The sequence below is a fragment of the Theropithecus gelada genome, chromosome 7b (assembly GCF_003255815.1).
Source record: "Theropithecus gelada isolate Dixy chromosome 7b, Tgel_1.0, whole genome shotgun sequence".
NCBI classification, from domain to species: domain Eukaryota; kingdom Metazoa; phylum Chordata; class Mammalia; order Primates; family Cercopithecidae; genus Theropithecus; species Theropithecus gelada.
Genome location: NC_037675.1, coordinates 28,579,746 through 28,589,849, shown reverse-complemented (window position 1 = coordinate 28,589,849; position 10,104 = coordinate 28,579,746).

The window sequence follows — 10,104 nt, the reverse complement described above, 5'->3', positions numbered from 1 at the left end:
CCTCCTCCTCCTCCTCCTCCTTCTTCTTCTTCTTCTTCTCCTTCTTCTCCTTCTTCTCCTTCTTCTCCTTCTTCTTCTTCTGCTTCTTCTGCTTCTTCTTCCTCTGCTGCTTCTTCTTCTCCTGCTTCTGCTTCTGCTTCTGCCTCTGCTTCTTCTCCTGCGTCTGCTTCTGCTTCTGCTTCTGCTTCTGCTTCTGCTTCTGCTTCTTCTCCTGTGTCTGCTTCTGCTTCTGCTTCATTTTTCCAGCTGGGACCTAGGGTTTAGTATAGTAGATTGAAATGTGCTGGTTGTAGGTGGGACTCCACATTGTGTCACCATTGAGTTGCTTCTCTCCTCTTACACGTCTCAGTTATTCTCTATAGAGGTATTGCACTTTCAAAAAACCTCAAAATATTGAGCACCCAGCTCCTATATGCATTACTTGACTGATCCCTTTTAAACTAATGTTGTTTAGGGCTCCCTGTAGGACTGCTGTATATCATGGGGTGTCAAACCCCCAGACATTTCCAGTTGGCCCTTGATCACTCAGGGACACCTTTTGGCTGAGAAGTGCAAAATGCCTTGCCTCTTTGGAGCTGAGGAAACTCAGTCTCTCATTTAACTATAAAAATGACAGTTCAGTTTCTCACGCAAATGCCAATACAAGCCAAACAAGCTTAATTTGGAGAGAAAAAGTGATGGAGACAATCCTATAGAATGCACCTCCAAATTGGAATTAAGATCCTAAATGACAACTTCTTAGTGGGGAGGGGGGAACCCACATCTAAGACCACTTTATCTAGACTGTCCTCAGCCACCCCTAAGTCTCTTTTGCCAAAGTCAAATCTTACATTACAAGGTGATCTCTGGTACCCAAAAACCAAAGAGGTCAGGTAATGTGCTACAAGAAAGCAGGGCTGTAGACCCAAGAGGAATCTGTCCATGACTCTTGAAACTTAACAAACTAAAAAGAACACCCCCAAAAGGAGTGAGCAGTGCCTTTGTTCTGTGTTCTTTAAGGGGTTTGAGTCATTAGAAGCCTTCTCTAGATTTTCCTTGGTACCAAAGATGGCAAAAGGGGAAGGCGGAATAAAGTGGAGGAAAAGGAAACAGAACAATGTTTTTAAGACAAGAAGCAAACACAAAAACCAAATGCGTGTCTTCGTTGTTGTCACTGCTGTTGTTGTTGCAGCTGTGAGGAATTTTAGCCAATTCAGAGGTCTTGTTCCCTACAATTCGAAATTCTTACTCGGATTAGATCAAGTCAGGTAACGTTGGTCAAATTTGATGAGAGAAAGACTGGAACAACAACAAAAAACCCAACAATATGATTAATGAGCACTCTAAATTAAGACCAGTTGGTTGTCAATTTTAACTTTTAGTCATTGAGGACAATTTCTAAGACAAAAGTCCCCAATTCAGCTACCTAGGAATGGGGCCCCGGCTCAAGACTGCTCTTTACCATCTTAGAAGCAAGAAGTAGAAAACCTCTCAAAATCACCTTCCCTGTTGGAAATTAGCTGAAACTCCAGAAAGGAGTTATTTGCTTTCCATTGTCATTTAAGCAGAAAAACTTGCCTTCCTTGTTGGTAGCAAATAAAACTTCAGAAAAGGAGTTGTACAGCAAAATAAACCACTCATCTCAACCAAATTTGGAAAGACCACGAATTCTCTGGAGGTGGGGGAGCTCCCAGACCTCAGCAAATTGTCCTATTGGTTTGAGCTGTAAGGATAACTCAAGCTGGTACCAAGTACCAGTAGGAGATTTGTTAAAAGTCAGGGACACCTCTACTCAGAATTCTTCTGTGGTTACCAATTTGGAAACCCAAAATTACCTGAGACAGGTCTCAATCAATTTAAAAAGTTTATTTTTCCAAGGTTAAGGGTGTGCCCATCACACAGCTTCAGGAGGTCTTGATGGTATGTGTCCAAGGTGGTCAGAGAACAGCTTGCTTTTATACATTTTAGGGAGACACAATGCATCAATTAATACATGTAAGATTTACATTGGTTGTATCTGAAAGGGTGGAACAAATAGAAAGGGAGGGGGGCTTCCACGTCATAGGTGGATTTAAAAATTGTCTGATTGGCAATTGGTTAAAAGAGTTATTATCAATAGAAATAAATGTCTGGGTAATAATAAGGGGTAGTGGAGGCCAAGGTTTCATCATGCAGATGAGACCTCCAGGTAGCAAGCTTCAGAGAGAATAGATTGTAAATATTTCTTATCAGATTTAAAGTCTATGTTGATACTAATGCTGGTTGGCTTTTCCTGAATTCCAAAAGGGAGAAGGGGTCCATTCATATATTTGGGGAGACCTAACTTTTATTTTGGTTTAAAAACTGACATTCCATTTTGTATATTTATGATGTTTTAAGAAAGTAATTTTAAAGTTTGAATGGGTTAAGACTAATAGGGAGTCAAAACACAATAAGTAATTTGAACATCACAGAGAAACTAATATATGAATTCATAGCTATAATTTGAGATTAGAGTAATGAAGAATTAGCAAAGGTAACACAAAAAGAATAGACAAAAGAGGCAGTAGATGAACCACGTAAATAAGACTCCTCTTGGGGCTGAGTTCCAGACCCTGTTGCAGATGGCTTGACTGTTGATCAATAAGTGGCAAGGAAATTGCTGTAATCTTGTGCCAGTGGAATTTATTTTTGTTCCAATGCTGTATATCATTTATTAGCATCTATAATAATAGATAAGTACTTGGGTATTATCTTGCACCTACTCCAACTAACATACAAATAATAATTTTCCTCCCCATTGTTCAAATATAGTTATAAATAAATTTTTGATTTTCATAATTTGATGTTTATATTATACATCGACATAAAAGTTAGGCCAAGCCTTATAGTACACGATTAATATTTCTTATTTCTTTGGAAAATTTTACTTTTTTAAGAGTTAATCATTAATGTTTTCATTTGCTTTGTTTTCTATAAGCTCAATGGATCAATTTTCTAAAACATCTTTTAACTGTTTTCATACAACATAATTTTTTTTATATTAATTATTTGTTCCTGGAAGATATCAGTGCTGGATCATTCTGAACTTGGCATCACCACCAACCCTTCAACATTTTCTTCTGCAGTTTAGAAGAGAATGTAGCACCTAAAATTCTCAACATATATTTACTGTTATAGTTTTAAATTAGAGTTAACTGGTGAGAGACACTACTGAAGATTTAAAAGGCAGATGAAAAGGTGAAGATTTTAACTGGAGAAGGTTGTTGTAGCCAGATGCTTGGGTCTGTTTGAAAAAAACAGTAGTGTCCATAAAACCAGCATTCCTGCAGCTGTAGCTGAAACTGGAAAGAACTTCCTTGAGTTTCTAGAAAATTTCAGTTGTTTCCTGTTTAGGCAGTATTTCAAAACCACTTGCTCTGGTGCCTCAGGCTAACACTTTAAGTGGTAATTTCCCTGACTGGAATTCCTTCCTTCTCATCTTGGGAAATCCCCTTCCCATCTCTAAATATTTGAGTCCTCTTTTCCTTGCTTTACACATTTAAGTACTTTCCTGTATACTCAATCTGTTTTATTGCAGTACATTCGCCAGTATCGTTCTGGAAATTAGTGAACGGGAACTTTTTTTGGTCTTTGTTGTTGTTGTTGTTTGTTTTTGCCCTTTGCAAGCCAGGAAGCACATATAGTTTGTATTTATATTGATATTCAGTTACTAAATTCAATGTAGAAAACGTATTGCTGCACAGCATTCTAAATTTTTGTTTATGCAATGCCTTGTATGGCTCCCTTTTACTTTGTTTTTCGTTCCGGAAGTTTTTTGGCATTTTCTCTTTGTTCCTAGAATTCTAAGATTGCACAGTGACATGTCTTGGTGCATATTCACTTTTTTGAGGTGAAATGTATATTTAGTAAAATTCTCTACTTTTAATTAAATAATTGATGAGATTAGGGAAATGTGTAAATTAATGTAACTACCCCTGCAATCAACAGCTAGAATATTTCAATCATCCTGTTACATAGTTTAGACTTCTCTAGAATTTCATATAAGCACACAGTCTTTAGTGTCTTTTTTCTTTAACTTAGCATACTACTTTTGAGATTCATCCATACTGTTGTTTTGTCAGTACTTTATTTCTTGTTGTTGATGAGTAGTATTACATTTTATGAAGATACCATGATTTGCTTATATATTTTAGTTGATGTATCTTTGGGTGTGTTTGGAGAAAACACTTAGACTGTGTTTTTTCTCTGCTCTCACACCACCACAACAATAATCAACACAGAAGACTTCTGTGACCAGATGTGGGTGGTGGTTCTCTCCACCACTAAGCAAGCAGTCTGTGCTGCAATGGACACGAACAGGTGTCCTTCAATACAATTGTGACATTGTCTACCCAGAGATAGTGTCAGATCCTGCACATTTGTTAGAGGCTTTAGAACCAGAGCAACTCCATTTTGAATAGGAGCTGGGTGAAATGAGGCTGAGACCTACAGGGCTGCATTCACAGGCGGTTAAGGCATTCTAAGTCACAACATGAGATAGGAGGTTGGCACAAGACACAGGTCATAAAGACCTTGCTGATAAAGACAGGTTGCAGTAAAGAAGCCAGCCAAAACCAAGATGGCAATGAGACTGACCTCTGGTCGTCCTCACTGCTACACTCCCACCAGTGCAATGGTAGTTTACAAATGCCATGGCAATGTCAGGAAGTTGATGTTTAGCTCTATCTGGTAAAAAAATGAGAGGCATGAATAATCCACCTCTTGTTTAGCATAGTATCAAGAAATAACCATAAAAATGGGCAACCAGCAGTCCTTGGTGCATCTCTGTCTATGGAGTAGCCATTCTTTTATTCCTTTACTTTCCTAATAAACTTGCCTTCACTTTATGGACTCACCCTGAATTGTTTCTTGTCCAAGATCCAAGAATTCTCTTGGGGTCTGGACTCCAGACACAACACATTGAAGGCTCAGTCTTACCAAATTGTTCCTCTTTTCCACCAGTTGCAAATCCAGGCCCCTGGAACTTCTCACTACTAACTTCAAGTTCAGATTCCCATGATCCTCTCTTCAGGTTTGACTAATTTGCTGCAGTGGTTCACAGAACTTGGGGTTGCACTTAACTTTTACTGATTTATTACAAAAGATAACAGATGAAGCTATGCATAGGGAAAGTCATCCGAGAAGGGGAATAGAGCTTCCATCTTCCCCTCTCCCCACCACCAGGCTCATCACTCTCCAGGAACTCCCACTGACTCAACTATTCTGAGCTTCTCAGAACCCTGCTCTCTTGGGTTTTTATGGAGACTTCATTAAGTAGACATGATTAACTAAACTACTCGCCATTAGTGAACAACTTGGCTTTAGGCCCCGTCTGAGAGTTGTAACCCTCTAATCCTACCTTTGTCTTTCTCCTGAGAAGCTCCATTCTGAATCTATCAGTCAACATTTGGATACGAAAAGACAGCACTTTGGAGATTCCAAGGATTTTAGGAATTGTATGCCAGGAAACAGGAAAGAACACTAAATATATATTTCACAATATCACATGGTGGTTTGGGATATTTGTCATTTTGAATACAGTTGCCATGAACATTTACAAACATGTCTTTGTGCAGACATATATTTCCCTTTCTATTGCATAGTTACCCAGGAGTGGATGGATTACCTAGGAGTGGACTTAATAAGATGCTGCCATTCAGTTTTCTAATGTTGTGGTATAATTTTTATTCCCACCATTGTGCTGGTAACCGATGGTGGAAACCCATGCCATTTTATTTTTGGGAGTTTTGTTATAGCATGTCTTTGATAATTTCTTTCTCTTTTTGCCAAAATCATTAATTACGTTTAAGATATTCTGTGTAGAGATTTTAATTTTATAAATGTTATGATAAAGCAGAAATCCGTAATATTTTTCCTGCTTTGGAGCCAAAAAGAGTGAGACTAACGTGTGTCAAATCTAAATTTTTCCTTTTTTGGAAAGACGACATTAAGTCTCCAGAGCACAAAAGTTCTACAAAATGAAAGAAAACAAAATATACTATTTTGATGTTTGTAGTGACATGAATATGTTAGTATTGAGCGATACACAAACATACATTTGCAAGTAACATCTTTATTATATTTTATTGGATCTTCAACATTCTAATTGTTATTCTATAATGGTATTTGCTTTTCTTGATGTTTTTCTTTAAAGACATTTGCTTAAAATGTGAATAGAATGGCTATGCTCTGCTTCTTCAGAATGAATAAAAACAACTTAGTAGCAAAGTCATTTTCAAAGAAGAAATATCAAACTTCAAAAACAATTAAATAGATTAAAGCATTTTCTTAAAAGATGTACTTATTGAGAGCTTGGGGAGTTAAACACAGAATTTTCATTAGAATGACTGAGAAATTGTGCATGAATTTTCTTACTTGCTTTGATGAGCATTCTGCTTTTCCTATTGAATTTGAAGAAAGCAAGTAATTCCATAGTTTAAAGGGTACCTGGCAATCTTCTCAACACAGACATTCTCTCATTTTAAGTATAAAGTATTTATGAGTGTTTTTGAAGTTCAAGCTGAATAACAGGTATACCTGTTTTACATTTCACTCCTATATGCCTTCTTACTCTAGTGCAAAATATTACATGTATTTCTATTTTTTAAATATAATTCTGACCATTCTATTATAATAAAACTTAACCCTAAGAATTTTTAAATTAAATTAAAAAAAATTCATTTGAGATATTCAACATTGAGTTTTTTACTTCCTTCGTGAAAAGGGTCAAGGTTTTCTAACACAAAGATGATTTCTGGCAAATGATGTGCTAGACACTTATAACACAAAAAGAATTAGGGACAAACATTTACTTGTATTCAATTTTTTCTTTAGCTTTTTTGTAAGAACATTTAAAAGTTTCTGGCACCCCAGTCTCACAGAGCAGCATTTACTGGATCCACAAATTTATCCAAGACTACTCTGTATACCTTGCATTTCCAGGTCTGTTGTAATATCTGGTCAGATTATTTTTGACTTTTTGCCCACACAGTGATGAAAAAAAAAATCCATACACTTAGTCAATTTATCACAGGTTTTATAGATGACATAATTAAATTAAACTATTTACATGAAGAAGCAAGATAGAGTATTTCTGACACTTGGTGACACTACATAGATCTAAAATGCAAATTCAAAATCATCAATTGCAGCAGATCCTGTTGATGCCCTGTCTGATATCCCCTTGGTCCATTTGCATAGCCTGAAGTTGTGCCAGATCATTTCAGTATATTGGTGGCTTCCTATTCAAATGCCCGAATGGCTCAGCTTCTCTGCTAGAAATCTGGGCAGGGGCTTTCTCAGGTACTGCGTGAGATTGTTGAAGCCTAGAAGAGTGAAGAAGTAACTGTCCCTGGAGCAAACCTCACCACATACTCATCCATCCTTTTGTAGGACAATTCAGAGGTATGTTACAGATGGTCACTTCGGCTCCCAGTGTGTTTCATCCCTGTTTCTCACAAGGACGTTCCACTCATTAATACATGTTCCTGGCTTTTCTCCATTCCCTGTCTCACATTTACTACTCTTTAACTGTACACCCTTAAATTACATTATAGATAAACTTCTTGTACCCAGTCCTTGTTTCAGTATTTGCTTTAGGAGGAACCAAATTTAGAGCAACAGATAATTTTTTACGTTATTATCCCCAACTACTAAAACAGAAAAAAATCTTCCTAATAGAAATAATGTGATTTTTTTGAGTAGAAGAAATTTGAAATATCCGGATAGTATTTCAATCTTTTAGTTATTTTTACGTGATAATATCATAGATTATTAATTTTAATGACATTATCCATACATTTCATGTTTTGTGAAAGACAGTATCGAAGAATCTGTGTAAAAATGTCCTAAACATCATTTTTTTCTAGATCCACACATTTATCCAAGGCTATTCTGTATATCTTGCATTTCCAGGTCTATTGTTATTTTCTTCTTATTCATTATGTTCAATCCATATGTTCTAAATTAATTTTCTCAGCTGTTTTACATTTAATTCTACTACCAAACCTTACATTTTCATATATAAAACTTCTTAAGGCTAGATTGCATTCTATAAATTGGTTTTTAGTATGTGTCTGATATATCACATATCCAGCAAATAGAAATGAAGTAACATGTATTCTCAATTGAAATCCAAGCCTTCAAAAGCATGTTGCTAAATTTGCATTCAATAAAATGTTTATGAATGTATTTCCTTTTATTTATTTATTTATTTATTTATTTATTTATTTATTTATTTTTTGAGAGGGAGTCTCACTCTGTTGCCTAGGCTGGAGTGCAGTGGCCAGATCTTGGCTCACTGCCACCTCCACCCTCCGAGTTCAAGTGATTCTCTTGCCTCAGCCTCCCGAGTAGCTGGGACTACAGGCACCTGCCACTGCGCCTGGCTAATTTTTGTATTTTTAATAGAGACGGGGTTTCACCATCTTGGCCAGGCTGGGCTTAAACTCCTGATCTGATAATCCACCCACCTCGGCCTCCCAAAGTGCTGGGATTACAGGCGTGAGCCACTGCGCCCGAACATGAATGTATTTCTTTTGGTAACATTCTAAGCTTGTTTGTAAATGTTACATTGGTAACTAATATCTTATAACTACTGCCTCCCACAAAGTTCATTTATTTAATAATAAACACCATGATGGAAAATATTATAAAATTTAACTTGGTCTATTGAGGGGCCTGTAGTGCATTACCAATTAGACAATAAAAACAAGCAGAAGAGAAGTTGACAATTTTTAAAGAGTTTCAGTTTCCACGTAGATGGCATTTATATCTTTTATTCTTTAGGTATTAAAAAAAGTAATATCACAGTTTTGATGGAAGTAATCATGAGATACGTGACATCTTGGTGCGTAGGTGCTGCTGTAAGAAAATACCACAGACTGGAAAATTTGTAAACAATAGAAATGGACCTCTCACACTTCTGGATGTGGGAAAGTCTAGTAAACCAATCACAGGTTGATTGTGAATTTACATGTTAAAGGCAAGTTATATAGACATTTAAGAGTTTAAGATCAATACTTAGTAGAGAATATATTGGGGAACATCAAGAACCTACACTATGTTTTAAGTATAATATTTTAGAAAAATTTTAGCATTCTTTGTAAAATAAATTTTTGTTATAAGGAAATATCTTTAGCTATGTTCTCAAGTTTTAAAAAAATACAATTTTCTATAGCAATTGAGCTTACTAAAGTTACAGCAACCAAAGCCTTGAAGTTATTTTCCTTATAGAATCAAAGAGAAGAAAGTCAAAGTTCTTGTAAGTATAGATTACATCGTTGAGTCCAAATAATGTCTGTAACACCCTCATTAATTAGTCTGTGAAAAAATGTTTAATATCTGAGTCATAAGTTCAAAATCCTTGTATATATTAGGGTTTGTTGTTTCAAATCAACTGTGCAATGTGCCAAAAATATCCTTTGTTTATAGGGATCTTCTTTATCAAATGGAAGCTGTTATTTATAGCCTAAAACCTCTATTACCTTTCTATTCAGTGCCAAATAGATGTGCAATTTATAATTTTATGTTTCTATAAGTATAAATTCCAGATATATTGACAATAAATAATACATAAATACAATGTCTAAATGCAAACTATTAATAAGTGAATCTTAACTTCATTTTACATATTCAATGTTTTAAAAATTTTTGGTGAAATTTATAAGTATTATTACATTGTATATCTATTACAATATGTGAAGAGAAAAGAATAGTAGCTCAATTTTATGGAAATGTTAATTTATTTATCATGTTAGATTACAAACTAGCTTTATCTTTATATGGCTTAACATCTTGCATTGTTTCTTAGAATTTTTCTTCCACTGTCACATAGCAATAAGTTATTATTTGGGAAATAAAACAAATTTCACTAGATCTCATAATTTAGGTTTCATAAGATACACCTAATGAACTATTAAAATATAGAATTTGAGTTCTGGGTACCAGAAATAAAAGTTTTAATAGAGACCTAAATTGATATTAATATAAGTTATTTATTAGTTCTTGCTCTCTTTTTGTTTCTCTTGTCAAACCTCTAGAGACACATTTCACAAACTGTAGTACAGTACAGTTGTGTACAGTTTTTACTATTGTTTGTGAAAT